The sequence below is a fragment of the Camelus ferus genome, chromosome 10, assembly GCF_009834535.1.
Source record: "Camelus ferus isolate YT-003-E chromosome 10, BCGSAC_Cfer_1.0, whole genome shotgun sequence".
Lineage (NCBI taxonomy): Eukaryota > Metazoa > Chordata > Mammalia > Artiodactyla > Camelidae > Camelus > Camelus ferus.
Window position 1 is genome coordinate 48,297,046 of NC_045705.1, and position 18,356 is coordinate 48,315,401.

An 18,356-nucleotide genomic window follows, 5' to 3' on the forward strand; every position below is an offset into this window, starting at 1 on the left:
GAAAAATAAATATTTGTTTTATAAGCTTATGAGATTTTGACGGTTTTTTTATGTACCACTATTGTGTCAATAGCTAAGTGGTATATATGTTTTTGGAGTGTTATAGAGTGTTATAGGTGTCCCCCCAAAATTCATGTATTGAAGCCTAAACCTCCAATGTCACTGTGTTTGGAGACTGGGTTTTTAGGGAGATAATTAAGGTTAAATGAGGTTGGGAGAGCTGGGTGCTAGTCTGAATAATTAGCAGAGCTAACAAATGTCTTGCCTTTGTCTATTATAGGGGCCTGAGCCAAGTACTGTAAATCTGGGCCTCTTCTCTCCTACTCAGGCCTGCCAGGACAATGATGAGATTAATTGTTTCCTTAAAGAGGGGTACTCTAGAGACTTCCTGGAGAGCTTGGCTAAACCATGGATCTAGGAAGGTTGTAGGATGGTTTCTTGCCTTCATAATGATAGTTAACAATCTGCCAGGTGCTCTATAAAACCCTTAAGATAGACCACAAAGCTAAGTATGATGTGGCACCTGACTGCTATTCCAGCCTTATTTCTCACCATGCTCTCCACCCCCAATCTGAGTTCCAGTTACACTGGTATTCTTTCAATTTGTCAGAATCTGTAAGTTCTTCCTACACAGGTCTTTCCCACATGCTGTTTCCTTGTTCCACAGTCCTTGTATCTTCTCTATTCTCAGTTAACTTTATCTTTTAGATCTCAGCTAAGTTTTGCTTCCTCAGAGAAGCCTTTCCAGATGATCACTCCATGAGTCTAGGTTACATTGCTTTCTTATCTGATTTCAAAGATTGGATATACCTTTCTTTCAACTCACTATTTCAATTCTAGTTTATACATTTAGCTTAATTATTTAATTAAAACCTATTTCCCCTTAGACTGAGATTCCCATTCGCACAGGAACTGCATTCATTTTGCTCTCTGTTGTAACATAGTGTCAGGTATAGTAAGTCTTTGCAGCATTTAGGAAAGAAGCAATTAGAACACATTATGATAAATGCTATCCTTGGAGTAGGTACAGGGGGTCTATGATCTAACCTGATCTAGATTTTTAAAAACTTCCCTGGGGATGTGATATCATATCACACCTCTCAAAATGAACAGGATTCTGTCAAGTGAACACAGCAACTGGGGAAGTAAGAGCTAATAAGAGCCTGAATAAATTGATCAATCATTGGATCCAAGTCAAGTCAATTACTTCCCCTCTGCAAATGAGAACTAATAGTCTTCTATCCAGAAACAGGAAGTTACTAAAAATCTCATGAAGGATGGCAGGAGATTTAAAACTGGGAGAAAAATGAGCTTGTAAGGTGGCAGTTGTATGCCACATACCATCACAGAACCTCGCCAAGAAAGACCAGCTTTGTAAGAGAGCTGTATCCTTGATCACCGATGATTAGGTTTCTGGAGATGGCAGAACATCCAGGAGCCACAGCTGAGGACTGCAGAGCTGAGAATAGGTGATACCAGGTCAGCCAGGATCACTAAGGCAATTTATCCTTTAGTTTCTTGAAGATTGGGCCCAGAGCATGACTCAAGAATGCAAAAGGCAACTCCACAGAACCCTAGCAAAACCAGAAAACAGTATCACATACACCTGACTTGGGAAGCTCTCAAGGAATGCTGGGCCTGCTATAAAGCAGCTGAAGTGGTTGCATTTCTATACACTAATAACAAACTATCAGAAAGAGAAATAAAAAAAAAATCCCATTTGCAATCACATCAAAAAGAATAAAATACCTTGGACTAAATTTAAACAGGAAGATCTGCAGACTGAAAACTATAAGACACTGATGAAAGAAATTGAGGAAGACACAAATAAATGGAAAGATATTTCATGCTCATGGACTAGAAAAATTAATATTGTTAAAATGTCTATACTACCAAAAGCAATCTACAGATTCAATGCAAGCCCTATCAAAATTCAAATGGCACTTTTCACAGAACTAGAACAAGTAACTCTAAAATTTATATGAAACCACAAAAGACCCCAAATAGGCAAAGCAATCTTGAGAAATAAGAACAAATCCAGAGGTATCACACTGCCTGATTTCAAACTAACCTACAAAGCCATAGTAACCAAAACAATATGGTATTGACATAACAGAGGTATAGATCAATGGAACAGAATAGAGAACCCAGAGATAAACCCACTCATATATGGTCAATTAATTTATGGCAAAAGGAGGCAAGAATATACAATGGGTAAAGGACAGTCTCTTCAATAAATGATGTTGGGAAAACTAAATAGCTACGTGCAAAAGAATGAAACTTCAACTGCTGTCTTACACCATATACAAAAACTAACTTGAAATGGATTAAAGACTTAAATTTAAGACCTGAAACTATAAAATTCCTAGAAAAAAAACACAGGCAGAAAGCTCTTTGACATCAATCTTGGCAATGTTTTTTTGGATCTGATTTCAAAGGCAAGGGTAACAAATGATAATGTCATATATATAGATATAATGGAATACTAATTAGCCATAAAAATGATGAAATTTTGCCATTTGTGACAATATAGATGGAACTTGAGGGTATTAGGCCAAGTGAAGTAAGTCAGATGGAGAAAGACAAACACTGTATGATTTCACTCATGTGTGGATTATAAAAAACAAACAAACAAAAAACAACATAAATGACAAACCAAAGAAAAACAAACATGTAGATACAGAGAACAGAACAGTGGTTACCAAAGGGGGAGAGGGCATGGGGAGGGTTAGGCAAAGTGGGTAAAAGGATCAACTGTATGACGATGGATGGAAATTAAATTTTTAGTGGTAAGCATGCTGTACAGTATACAAAAGTAGAAAATTAATGTTGTACACATGACACATATAATATTACAAACAAATGTTACCTCAATTAAAAAGTAAATCAAAAATTAAAATAAATAAATAACACCAAAACACTTCATTAACTTCTTTCTACTTCCAAAGCTATTTCTACACTCATTCATATCTTTTATTTTCTCAGAATGCAAGGTGACCTTCCCATCCATCACTTATTCTCCAGTTCTGTTCACCTCACACTTCATTCATGATTTTTTGCCATTAGGTATCTTTCATTGGCTCCTTCCTCAAACCCTGTGAAATACCTAAGTCATCCTCCACCACAACCAAAACACATACACACACACATAACCTTCCTCAACACTACCCTCCTCCCTCCACAGAAGACAATCTCATAGTTTGCTCCTCATAATGCTACCTAATGCAAGTGAAAAACCAGCTAGTCAAAACATCAAAAGATTACTATTAATTAAAGAAAAACAGACATCTCAAGTTAACGAATTTAGCAGTTTCCTATGTTTGGGAAGATACAAGGGTCTGGGCTCACTGAAATTATTCCTTTGATAAGCACCTTAACTATCTAGAGCCAGTATCCTGCTTTTCTCCATCCTGAATCCACTCAAGGTGCACAGTCAGGGCAACTGCACTGGCTGATGGCTTGATGGCCCAACATCTTTTGTTTACTAATATGGCAGGTGACATTCTCCATCCACAATTAAAAGAATCTGTGATGCACACTCTGAATCTCTTGAAAGTCTTAGTGTGGCTGAATATGCTGACTTTTGACCTTTATGACATTTTAGCAAAATGCATAGTAATGGCCTCAGCCTTTTCTCTAGAGCATAATTTCCCAAGAGTGAATCTCTCAATATTAGCATCTTTTGCCATCTGGAGAGGCTGATTTTTCAAAATTAATAGGTCTTGTTTCCATTTTGTTCTTCCCTCAAGCTATCGATCTCCTCTCCCACGTTTTACAAATGACAGAAAGAAATGGCACTTCTACACTTGAACTGGAAATCTCCCTACCTATAAAATCTAAGTTCATCACTTACAATTTCTTCTTCTCACATAACTGCTGGAGATAATTTTGCTAAGTCTCTCTGTCATTATATAACAAGGATTTTCCTTCTCCAGTTTCCAGTAACATGTCCCTCACTTCTGCGTCCTGAAAGTCCAGATTTCTACCAGAGTCTGCTCAAGGAAATTTGTACTCTTTCATGCGTGCTTCCAAAACTCTTCCAGCCATTGCCTATTCTCTAGTTTCATTATTGCTCTCACATTCTTAGGTATTTCTTACAGCACGATCCCAGTTCCAGGTACTAAAATGTGAGCTAGTTATCAATTGCTGCATAACATATTAGCACAAACTTATTAAAGTACACACATACCCACAACCATTGTCTTAGTTCCAGCCTTTATTCATTTCATGCCTGGATTATTGCAATAAATTCCTCCTGCCTTCTTGCCATGGTCTGGCTTTCTTCCATTCATTCTACCCTCTTTACTTCAGTAAAACAGATATGATCTTGTGGCTCCTCTGTTAAAGAACTTCTGGAATCCCTGTTTTCTACTGTCTTTTTCATAGGATAAAAGGTTTCTTAAAATATGATCCCAGACTATATTTTCAACTTCATCCCTTTTTCTGATACAACTACTAATTACCATTCTCCAAATACACTGCCCCTATGTGTTTGTGTTATCTCCTCTGTCTGGACTGCCCATCCACCTGTCCTCTCCCCTAATGTGTGCAGCAAAGTTTTCTCTGTCCTTCCTTTCCAAGTGCATATGATACCCCTTATGTGACTCCCTCACCCTTTCACTCAGCTAGGAAGAGCTGTCCTTTTCTTTGTGCTCTACAACCTCATTCCTCAAAGTATGATCCGTGCACCAGCAGCATTAGCATCTCTAGGTGACTAATGTGCACATTATGTTAAAATATAGGTTCAAATTCAGTAGGCCTGGGCTAGGGCCAGAGATTCTGCAATTCTTACAAACTCCCCAATGACGCTGATGCTGTTCAGTTAAGGCCACAGTTCAAACAACAAGGTTGACAAAGTTTTTATTATAGCCCTGAATACATGACAGTATAGTTGGTTAATATCTCTGTTCCTTCTCTTAAACTTTAAGTATCTTAAAAGCAGGAATTGTTTATCTATTTTTTTCTCTGCAGTCTCCAGAGTGCCTCACATAGTACTTGGAGGATGCTAATAACTTAATACCTGTGTTTTACATAAAAGAGTGATTCATAGATCCCTTCTACAAGCTGTTAGAGTTAAGTGTGCCTGTTTGAGACTGCCTCGTGAGGACAACTTAGGAAATTGTTCACTGAGCTTGGAAGAAGAGGAGGTCAGGCACAAAAAGGGTATAAGGCCAATCCCTACCTTAAGGTTAAGAGCCAAGATCAAAAAGCCTTTTAAAGGGTGAAACCAAGAGGCAGGTATATGTCCCTAGAGAGGAATATGAGATTCCACGATCCCCAAAGTCACCTCTGGAGCCAGAATGAGAAGCCTCTTTTAGGGGAGATGCTGGCATGCTTGCCAGAGCAAAGTCCTGAGGATGCCTTTAGTTGGGATCTGGCCATCGGACCCCCTATACCTTAGCCAAACAAATAGCCTGGCACTAGCTGCTGAGTGACTTACTCTATAAGGCACCAAGAACAGAGATACACCAACAATCATTTCCTATGTGTCTGCTGAGGTCGCCAATGGGAACAGACTTTGGGAACAGGTGACTCCATCTTGGCTCAGGACACTCAGTCTTTGCTCAGATTTCTGAGATCCCCTGGATAGTGGGGCTGAGAAGTCTGAACATTCAGGTGTGACCAGCCACAGCCTAGACTGAGCACACCTGAGCACTGATGGCCTCTCTTCCCTGAGCCAAGAAGCTACTGATTCTCCACAGACAACACCACTAGAATATGTGGCAGTCTCATATATGGAAAAGAGGAATAATCCAGGGTGGGGTTAGAGGTCCAGTTTATTACAAGGGCCTTTAGATTAAGACCTTCAACAAATGGTTTCATTTAACTTTGATCACCTCCTCATAGGCCCTCCCTACAAATGCAGTCCTATTGGGGGTTGTAGGTTCAACATATGACCTCTTATTTCTGTTCTGCTGTGATCTCCCCATCTGGCTTTCCCCAGGCCAGTCCTCCCTACGCCTCAGCTTTCCTGTCTATAAAATGACATAATTGGAACCATGTGATCTCATAACTCCTCCTAGCTCATATTCTGTAGGAACAGAAGCAGGAAATGGAGTAAAACCTGTAGTTTCTGGGATTTTTGCCCATCTCATACTTTGGACACCTCAGTCACTATCACCTGACCTGCTGATCTGCTGTCTCCACCACAGACTCTAGGACCTGTCTGGTCATTAGCTATTTTTATGCTAGTCTCTCATCTCATTAACCTGAGAGAAAAGATGATGCTGTCCTACTCTTGAAGATGTACTGAAACAAAGGGAACCATCACAGGGTGCCCCAAAGGCCCATCATGAGAAAGCAGGGCTGAATCTGAAGCTAGAAAGACTAAGGTTATACAAAGGAAAGACAGGCTCCCCATATGTCCCCACCATTTATGGGTGAGCAGTCGAAAAGTTTTATCATGTCTGGGTGGACACATGGGATACATATATGGACCTGACTGGCTCCAGCACTTGGTCTAATCAGAGGCTGGCAAGGATTCAAAAGATGTTGTTTTGAAAAATACTTAGCAGTTCCTGTAAAAATTTAAAAGGTACATACATATCTGTTGATCTAACAATTACACTTATAGAATGGTATCATAATGACAGACATAAGCATACAGGATCGTTTCAGTATTGTCAATAATAATGAAAAGATTAAAAAAAAATCTAATTGTCCTTTACAGGGAATTAGCTAAATAATTTATAATACACAAATATAATTGAATGTCATAGTAAAAATTAATGAGAAAGATTTATACAGATAATGATATGGGAAATATGCCCCAAAAGTGTACAAGAAAGTAATTTTAAAAGCTGAAAAACTCAATGATCCTATGAATTGATTTCAGTGTCCCTTAACAGGTCATACTCTATAATTTAAAAAAAAAAAGTCTGATTTAGAATATTCTTTATGGAGGTTCTACTTATGATAAATGTTCTCAGTTTCCTTTACATTTCTTGGAAGTATTTTTATTCTGTTCTCTTTGTCTGAACACACACACATGCACACACACATAAGCAGGGTCGTATTTTATTTTCCTTCAGCACTTTGAAGATACTATTCTACCAACTTCTGGCTTCCACTGTTGTTGAGAAATCATTTGTCAGTTTAATTGGTGTTTATTTGCAAATAATCTGTCTTTTCTTTCTGGTTGCTTTTGAGATTTTTTTTTTTTTTTTTTTTTGTCTTTGGTCATCTTGAAATTCATTATAATGCACCTATGTGTGAATCTCTTTTTATTGATTCTCTTTGGGATTTGTAGGACTTCTTGAATTTAAAGATTCATGAAATTTCACCAGTTCTGAAAAATTAACATCCATGATCATTCCATTCTCTCTATCCTATCCTTCTGGTACTTGATTAGTTGCATATGAGATTTCACTCCAAGCCACCAAGCTTCATAACTTTTATATAATATTTTCTATTTGTTACACTATTGAACCTAGGGAATTTCTTGCAATCTGTTTTACAGATAACTAATTCAGTCTTCACCTTTAATACTCTCTTTTATCCATCTATTAATTTTTTTAATTTTAATTATTTTTATTTATTTTTTTACTTCTAGAAATTCCTATGTTGAACCCACAACTCCCAGTGGGACTGCATTTGCAGGGAAGGCCTGTGAGGAGGTGATCAAGGTTAAATGAAACCATGCGTTGGAGGTCCTAATCGAAAGGCCCTTATAAAAATAGGAAGAGACACCAGAGCTCTCGCTGTCTCTGCTATGTGAGGACACAGTGAAAAGATGGCCATCTGCAAGCCAGCAAGAGGGCTCTCACCAGACACTCAGTGAGCTGGCACCTTGATCTTGATCGTCCCACCAACCAGAACTTTGAGAAAATTAACTCCTGTCAATTAAGCCACCCAGCCTGTGGTATTTTGTTATGGTATTCCAAACTGATTAATAAAACTTTTAACATCATTTTTTAATTTACTTAAGAATATTGTACAAATTTGTTTTGGAACAAAAAATTCCTATAAGTGCATTATTATTAGTGGGTCTGATTTTTCAGTTTCTTATTTCTGATGACTCTTACTTACGATGACTTCTTCCATGGATATTATGTGACTTTTCAATTTTTAGTTTGTATTCATTGGTACTTAATCAATGGAAAATTTTACTGACCTGCGTTTAAATCTCCAAAAGATAATTTGCAGTTGCTCCTATTTGATGTCTGCGACCATTACCAGTTCATGATAAATTTCAACTGAATTTCCTACTTCATTAAGAAAATTTTCTCTATTTATTTAGCTTGGCCATTCTTTTTGAATTTGCTGAAGTCTCTCATATATTGGATGATTTTGTTGTTGTTGATATAGATACATATACTAACTAACGTTAATCAGTGTTGGACACTAATGTGTTATCCCCCAGTGAGTATATAGGTCATTACTTGATTTATTTGGAGGGGGAAGGCTTCTCTGAATACAAAGGTAACTGTGCACTTTTGGGTGTGACAAGTGGGAAGGCAAGGACCCACAGGTCAATTTTCCAACAAGGTGCTCCAATGCGCCTCATAACATGAAAATTGAAGTAAAACATTGTCCTTGAAAGTTTGCAAATTTGAAGTTTCAGATCTTTCATCTTTTTCTTGGAGCTACAGAAATCTTCCTAGTCTAGGTCCTTTTCATGATTCATAAGGGAAATAGCTTGCCAAATATACATTCTGCATGTGATTTATAAAACATGATATGCATCCAAATTCTCTCTGCATTAAAGTTATTCAATTTACTCTAATGGCCCTTATATTAAAGTTATGTCTATTCATAACAGACAACACCTTGTAAGTCATTAGCTTGATGCTAATTCTTGTTAATTTTCACTACTAAAGATTTGGACTTGGGGAAAAAGCCCTCTGAATTTTGCAAGTCTATCCTAAAATGACTGTCCCTCATATTAGAATTATAAACTTAGAAAATTATAAGGATACATAAAATATTTCTCTTATAAGAAAAATAGCAGAGGAGTGAGCTGATTATGAGTTAATGATCCAAAATAGCTCCATACTGGTCATTCTCCACCATCTGATCTCTTTTCCCTATTTCAATTACTATTTATTGGTCTCAATGATACCTGCATGAAAAACAAAATTTCTCATTTAAACTCACTCATAAGTAATATGATACTGAGAGCTACCAAGCTATAGCTACTTTAGAACACCAGATTAGAAGAAGGAGGGTTTGGCTAAGACATGGTCTTCAGTTTCTGTCCAAAGGCATTCCTTTTCCTCTAAACTGAAGAATAAACTAGCAGTTATCCTACAGTGTTGCCTTACGACCCACTTCTGGGACTGTGCTGACTCATGGCAGCTTGTGTTCTAGCTTCACTGAGCACCCTAGCTGGGAGATCACCTTACCAGAGTGTAGGTCCTTCTGTGCCCCGCCTCTGTCTCCACTCCTCTCCAACTTTCTCTGCTACATGGTCATGGTATCCTGGTGCTGGAATGGAACATAGAATAGTTGTATCTTTATAAAGATGACACATCTCTTTGAGACAACTTAACCAACAAAATGCAACCTCAATAGGTTTTTTATTATAATAATTAAACAGAGGGGTTCTAAGGTGCACTTTGAAAATAAGTGGCCAAGAGACATAAAAAGAACTCTGAGGTATACATCACCTCTAACAACTATTAGAACGTATTTTTTTAATGATTGTTTAAATACTGTGGTTCTGATATAGAGAGAAATGTTTATCTGAGAAACTGAATAAAAAGGTAAAAAGTAGGCCCAATTATTGAGATAGATAGATAGACAGACAGACAGACAGACAGACAGAAAGAATAGATAGATGATTGGTAGAGATAATCTGCTAAGGGCTCTGGGACAGGGTTGACTGATTTATTAGACACATTATGCATAGTTTAGAGGCTCACAAAATTGTTTTAACATTCAAAATAAGAAAAAAGAAAATTAATAATAATCATATAATAATGAATCCAGCCTAAGTTATATTCATTTTTACAACAAAGCAGTTGTAAAATATAGTCTTTAATATTTTTTTCTATGAAGGAAGGAGCCCATGAAGGCAAAAATGCTTATAGCCACCAAAAATCAAAATGCTGTCCTGATCTGGAGACTCTTCACCTTTTTCTGTTCATAATCTCCATCGTGGTCACCATCATCATAAAGCTACTCAACAACATGTAGTGTCAGTAAACACAATGTCTTGCTGTAGAAATGCAGCTTCAAGACAAGGAACCTGCCCTCCCTTTTAACAAGATTGCTCCCCAAATCCCTCACATATGGACTCTAAATTGTCACTGGTTTACCAGTTTGGGGAAACATCAAGTTATATCCAAATTTTATATTTAAAGATTACAAATTCATTAAGTAACTTACTTTTCATAAATTGCACAAAATAGACTTGAGAGTTTTTATGCGTTCCTTTAGATGACAGTGATTGATATTGAAAGAATTCATGAAGAAAAAGATCAATATATAACTTCAGTACAAGAATCAACAAGTTACAGTAAAAATGAAAACAGTATGAAAAGTATTTGTCTCAAATGCTAGAGAAATGGTTTATTATGTATAATATATTTAAAGTTTATTCTAATATATATAAATATTATAAATGCCCCTTTTATGGCAAGTGACATAAACAACAAAATGTGGATAATAAGCAAACAGCAGAAAATGTTCAGGTTGCAACAAACTTCAAATTAAATAATAAAGTATGTTTGTATATCAATTAACTTGGCAAAGAAGATGTAATAATATTATTATCGTTGTTTACATGAATTTGATGAATACCATTGACAGTGGATATAAAGTAGGAACACAGCAATATGTACTGAGAATCATAAAAATGTTCACACCCTTTGACCCAGTAATTTCATTCACTGTAATTTAAACTGAGGAGATAATTCAAAAGGAAGGCAAATCTCCGTGTATAGGCTCTTCATTGTAGCCTTCTCCAAAATAGCAGAAAATGAAAACAACCTAAATGTACAAATTTGGGAACAATGAAAACAGTGAAGTAAATTGCAGTACATTAACTGGACAGAATATTCTGAATCTTTCACAATAGTAATTATGGAGAATATGAGAGATGGCAAGGAGTTGTTCTAAACACTGTTTCATAAAACAAACTATCCAATTATGTAGATGTTTTGATTATAGCTATGTAAAATGTACCAGAATGTAGACAAGGACCACAAGGGACGAGAGGAAAATAGATTGTGTTTGCTCCTGCTCCTTCTCTTCAAAACATAAAGTTGGTAAAGTTCCTTTTAAAAAAAAAAAAAAAACTTAACCAACTGTATGCCAAGGGCATCAACACACTCCTCCACCTGCATGGCTCCCTCTCTTTTTCATAGCTCCGTCTTACTCATTTATTGAGTGGATTCATGCTGCTTCCAGGTACCCATGTCATTTAGAAAGAAAGGCAACAGGTAAACTTATTCATTAATTATGGAGCTTTTATTTTGTGTTCAGCACTGGGATACAACAGTGATTAAGACCTCTCTCCTCTACTCATTGAATTCATAGTTTACATATAGATGGATCAAGAGATGTTTGCAATATAGTATAGAAGTTCACAAAGTGATACAAAGAAATGGAAGCAAAGTGGGAAACAGAATCCTTAGGAATCATGTTGTTTTATCTCTTTAAAGGGATTTTACATTTAAAAGAGACTTGGGGAATTTGCTTCTATTTTTTTGTTTTTATTGAAGTATAGTTAGTTTACAATGTTGTGTCAATTTCTGGTGTACAGCATAATGTTTCAGTCACACAGGTACATACACATATTCCTGTTCAAATTCTTTTTCATTATAGGTTACCACAAGATATTGAATATAGTTCCTTATGCTATACAATATAAACTTGTTTATTTTGTATATAATAAGTATCTCTAAATCTTGAACACCCACTTTATCCCTTCCCACCCCCTGGTAACCATAACTTTGTTTTCTAAATCTGTGAGTCTATTTCTGCTTTGTAAAGAAGTTCATTGTGTCATTTTTTCAGTTTCCACATATAAGTGACATTCTATGGCATTTTTCTTTCTCTTTCTGGCATACTTCACTTAGTATGACAATCTCTAGGTCCATCCATGTTGCTGCAAATGGCATTATTTTGTTCTTTTTTATGGCTAAGTAGTATTCTATATATCTATCTATATAGATATAGATGACAACTTCTTTATTAAATCAACTGTTGATGAACATTTAGGTTGTTTGCATGTCTTGGCTATTGTAAATAGTGCTGCTATGAACATTGGGGTACATGTATCTTTTCGAATTAGTTTCCTCTGGATATATGCCCAGGAGTGGGATTGCTGGATCAGATGGTAAGTCTATTTTTAATTTTTTAAGGAATCTCCATACTGTTTCCCATAATGGCTGCACCAAACTACATTCCCACCAGCAGTGTAGGAGCATTCCTTTTTCTCCACTCCCTCTCTAGCATTTATTGTTTGTGGACTTTTGAATGATGGCCATTCTGACTGGTATGAGGTGATATCTCATTACAGTTTTGATTTGCATTTCTCTGATAATTAGTGAAATTGAGCGTTTTTCTATGTACTTGTTGGCCATTTGCATGTCTTCATTTGAGAAATGCTTGTTAAGGTCTTCTGCCCATTTTTAGATTGGGTTGTTTGCTTTTTGTTATCAAGTTGTATAAGCTGTTTGTATATTCTAAAACTTAAGCCTTTGTCAGTCGCATCATTTGCAAATATTTTCTCCCATTCTGTAGGTTGTCTTTTTGTTTTATTTATAGTTTCCTTTGCTGTGCAAAAGCTTATAAGCTTAATTAAGTCCCATTTGTTTATTTTTGTTTTTATTTCTATTGCCTGAGTAGGCTGCCCTAGAACATTGCTAAGATTTATGTCAGAGAATGTTTTGCCTATGTTTTTTCTTTCTTCTGCTTCTTTAGTTATTCCACTTCCTTCCAATTCACATATTTCCCTTTCTGGCTTCTCCCCAAGACACATGAAAATGCTCAAGTCTCTCCTCCATGGCAAAAATTAAGTTTTGTCTCCACACTCCCCTCTTATCATCTGTTCTATAACTCTCCTTCCTTTTTACTCACAATTCATACTTCTTGTTTGTAATTCCATACCAATCAGTCACTGCTTAACCCACTGTTCAAGTTAGTTGTGACAATTAAAACCACAGGAAAAGAAAGATTACACAGGAAGATGTAGGGTTCATTCAGTCCAGTTGGAGGAGACTGAAATTGCAAAGGGCAGGATAGACTCCACGTGTTCCAGACCAGAGAGCAAGCCAGTGTGTCTAGAGCATGGTGAACACAGTGAGAAACGGCAGGAGTTTAACTTGGAAACATAAGCAGGGGCCCTACCATGTGAGGTCTGTAGATCTCCATAGAGTTTACAGTTTATCCATGTGCAATGGGAAGCCATGGGGTTGGGACCAGGGGAGCAGGACTTCAGCAGGAAAGGGACATAATGTAATTTATGGGTTTAAAACATCACTCTGGTTGCAGTGTGGAGAATGAGTCGATGGAGCTAAGAATGGAAGCAGGCCATTGCTATAATCCATATGAGAGATGTGGATGGTTTGACTTAAGGTAATAGTAGAGATGGGGAGAAATACATGGATAGGGGATATATTTTATAAGTAGAGCTAGCAATTTGCTGATGACTTGCAAAGATTGGGACTAAAGAGAGGAAGCAAAAAGATAGAATCAAACTCCTAGATGTTTGGCTTCAGCATCTTAATGAATGATTGTGCCATTTACTGAACTGTGCAATACTGGGTTAAAAAGAGGTATGATGTCGGGTCTTAGTCTCTTCTAAAAATTGAAACTCACAGTACTGTCACACTTGACACAGGTCTTTATTAGAAGGATACAGGAGAGAAATCCCAGTTGTTCAGCAGGGCACATCACAATGTTCCTCTTCTGTTGGGGGTCCTTGAAACTATCCAACAGCAGCTCATTCAATTTTTTCAGAATTGAAAAATTCTGCCAGGTAACAGACCAGATGTAAGAATTCCAGATCTAGATCAGAGAGGCACAGGGGCTTCCCTAGCTTAATAGCCTCTTTGCCTAAAGGAGCCAATATCGCTGGAACTCCAAAGACATAGCTTCCAGTTTCCCAGGAAGGCTCATGGCAGTTACAAGAATCACCACTTGTGGCGCACATCTTCTTCTTACAGAGACAAAGAGATCAGAAGAGGCAGTGGGGCTCAGGCAATACCACATGTTCCTGTCTTGGTAAGTGAGCTCATCTACATGAACCTTCTCTGGGACTGTCTGCAAGGTGCTCTGGGCATGGAAGCTAAGTAAGCAAAGCAACACAGAACTTCCCAGAGTGACATCCAAGGTTTGTTGCAAAGTTATGCTCCTCTATTTGTCACTAAATCAGATAGGTGACCTTTCCTTCTTGACTGTTGCTTCACCTGAGAAGCTGTGCTCTGTAGAGATCCTCCCAGCTCTCCACTATGAAATGATAAAAATCATTAGTGTAAGGGAGGATCTGAGATCAAGATGCCGAGTGTCACCTAGCATGAGTGCCTTCCTGGGAATCAGGACTCTGAGAAGAGAAGACAAGTCATCCGCCAGGGAACGTTTTCCATGTTCCTAAACTTTTGCATAAACAGGGATGCTGCACAGGATTATCATGATATTTATCCATTATTAATTTACTCATCCAATATGTATTTATTTTCAACACAGACAAGGTGAATCCCATGTTTCTTCTACAAGTTGTGTACAGCCCAACAGCAGAGACAAATATGTGCACATGGCACAACACTCACTGTACCTGCAGCTCAGATGCCACAGAGATGGAACTGACAAGATCCCCTTGTCAATATGCTCAAGTTCATGTTCATTTGGTCAATGGAGACCATATCAGTTGCAAGAATGAGACTTCTGGGAGGAAAGAGAATTGGACTGTGGCCATTCCCCTGTTTGATATCCAAACACATTGGATGGCCTAGGGCTGTCCTGACTGAAGGAAGGAAAGAGAAAAAAGCCACGGCAATGAGAATGGTATGTGAGCACTCAGGAGTGACTGGACCCCAAAGTCTTGGCCGGCAGGAAGAAATTCTGCTTATGGAAATCCTGTGCTGCTGGAAACAGGAAAAGCCCAAACTAGCAGCATATGTGCGCACTGGGGAAAATGAAGAATAATATGTGATTACAACTCAGAGCTGTTACAGGAGCATCTTAAGATTGAATCTTAGAGCAGAAACCTGCCTTGACTTAGGAACAAGACATTAGAGGCTCCCCAGTGCCTGGAACTATGAGTTACAACCAAAACAGCTCCACTCCCCAAGAGGAAAGAGCATGCGGCCCACCTAGGAACATTACTCATGCCCAATCTTCAGGTTGAGAAAAACAGCCATCGTGACTCATTTTTAAATCATGTTTCCTAATGGGAATGCATCAGAATCATTATGTTGTCACAGAAACAAGATGAGAACCACAAGCTTAAAAGAAAAAGTCCACTTAGCAAGGCATACAGAGCCCTACACAATTAATTTCAATCTACCACCAACCTACTCCAGCCTCTGGCCAGTTGTCTCCATAATATCCATTCTGCTCAGGAGCTATGTGGTTTGAGTGAAATTGGTTCCCTCCCCCAGCTGTAAGGGTGGGTGTGATGGATTTTTAAACCAAAACAAATTCTTACAGATCTTCCCATCATGAAGTAGGGACTTGCTTTGACCAATATAAGGTGAAAGAAATTATGTCTCACAGCTCTCAAGGTTGGGTGTCAAGGGGCCATCAGCTTCTGTTCTCACCCTCATGAAGTGCTATGTGCATGAGAACATGCCCCAGCTGGCTGGGTGGAGAGGACACACAGAAGAGAACTGAGGCAGCCCAGACAACTGGCAGTCATAGAACTGACACCATCCAGGACCAGCTGGCCCTGAGCTGACTTGCCAAGTGACCCTGAATGCAGGCGTGAGCCCAGACAACACCACATGGAAGAGAAAGAGCCATCCCAGCTGAGCTATGGCCAAATTCCTGACTCACAGAATCATGAAATAATAAATTGCATGGTTTTGAGACACTAAATTCTGGAGTATTTTGCCATGTAGCCAAGGCAAATGGAAGAATGGGCAAAGCCAGTCAGGGTGAATCCTTCCCTCCTGTCACAGTTGATGCAGAATACAGGCCAAGTGATCAGTGCAGGCTCAGGGGTGGTCCGATCAGTGAGAACTTCAAGGCCTTGGCTGGGGATACCTGGTCAAAGTTGCTCCTCCCTTCTCTGCATAGTGCGCTATGAGGTGAAGCTGGAACCATGCAGCCATTTTGCCACCGTAACAAGAGCCAGCCCGAGACCGAAACCTTACATGAGAACTCTCCACAAATGCAGAGAAATGGAGTCAGAGCCTTGATTCAATGTCTCTGTCAAACTGCACTGGAACCTCACGTCTTCTCTAGACTTATAATTTTAGGAGCCATAAATCCTTTGGTTATTTAGGGCATTTGACCTCGAAGTTGCTTACTTGCAATTGGACGTGTCCAACTGATCCACTCTCAAAGCTCTATACCTGTTGTCATGTTCATTTCACCATGAAACTCTGCTTTTCAAAGAAAACCTTAAGCAGAAGCATAAAATGAAGAAAATTTGTTTAAAGTAGGAGTGGGCAGCCTAGAATACTGACAGCAGCCTCTTAATCCTGTATTTGATCCACAGGCTGCTGAATGCAAGGACCACCAAATGGGTGACTTACAGCGACAGAACTTTATGGTCTCCTAGATCTAGAGGCTAGAACTCAGACGTTAATGTGTCAGCAGCTCCCTGCTCTCTCTAAAACCTGCAGAGGAACCCTTCTTTGCCTCTTCCTGGCCTCTGTTGGTTTGCTGGCATCTTTGGTGTTTCTTGGTTTATAGATGCACTACTCCAATCCTCCACCTTCACCTGCCTTCACATGGTTCTCTCTGCATCTCATTCCATCATGTTCCCTCTGTGCCTCGCTGTCTGTATCCAAATTTCTGCTTTCTATAAGGACACCAGTCATATTGGACTAGTGTCCACCCTAATGACCTCAGCATAACTTGCTTACCTCTGTAAGGACCCTATTCCCAAACAAGTCACATTCTTATGTGGTGGAGGTAAAGACTTCAACATATTTTTTTGCAGTGACACAGTCCAACCTATAACACTCTCCATCCCACAGTAGTACTGAGGCAACCATGCTAGCATTAGAGCTGAGGAAGATGGAATGTGGTTTTATTTCTTTGTCCTGTTTTACATTCTGAAATTCTTCCCCAAAGGTCCTTGTTCCTCCTCTAAGACAGTAAGATTCAGGTCAGATGGGACATACTCTTTCTACTCCTCCCTGCAAAAGAAATAATCCCTCTCTCGTGTGTCTCACAGACTGGTTCATATGTCAAATAAAACATGGGCAACACCTCTTTAAGGTTCAATCTGTATGTCTGTGCTATGTGTGTGGCCCTAATGGCAAGACTGTTACTTGCACCTGGCTTAGTGTCAAGCAAATAGAAGCTGTTCAGTAAGTGCTGGATGAAGTAAAATTTGTGACCTGTTATTTTGTATTAATTGTTAGAGGGTATTATTTACTAAATAGAAAAACAGATTTTCTTACCCATCCTTTAAAGGATAATGACTTTGCAAAAGACTCAGGGTTTGAGGCTCCAGGCTGTGACATCAAACTGGTATTGGAAATGAATGAGAGGAGAAGTGATTTAACGTTGACTGGACTTCACCATTGGCTCAGATTTTCTCCTCATTATGGTTTTTCTTGACACTAGGAATCCCATCATAAGAATGCTTGGCATCAAGTGTACCATCTAATAATTTTTATTTATTAGAATCTTTTGCAGTTCGTAATTTTTATTCACTGGTGCTTCTCAAATATTCATGTAAAGGTTGGTATGAAAATGGCAGAATGAGAAAATCCCAACTAGCAAACATTTAGTCTGTGAAGCTGCCACTGAGCTTGTACATATAATGCGAGAAGAGGAAAGTATACTTAATAGTGCCATACAGGAAACAGTTCTGAAGAGTGAGGCCCGCAGGTGATGAGGTGGGTTGGGAGGGAGAGGAGGAATCTGAGGAATCCACTTCTCTTCCAACCTGAATCAAGGCTCTCCTGTCCATTGACTGCTATAGGATCAGATGTGCATCTTATTGATCAGATCCTAGGAAATAACGCCAGATTCCTCTTAGTGCTTTACAAAGCCCTGTAGTTACCTTATCTGCTCTCCAACCAACAGAATAACAGAACTGTTTTGCATAGTAACCACAGTGCATGGTCTAATAGGCATACAACAGGCAAACACTCATCCATCAAACAAATATTAATATCTGTGCCACATATGTGTTGTGAGGTTTCATGATATAATGTATATTAAGAGACTGGTCTTAATAAGTGCCCAATGCATAGTGGAAGTTAGGTCGGATTATTATTACCAAATCT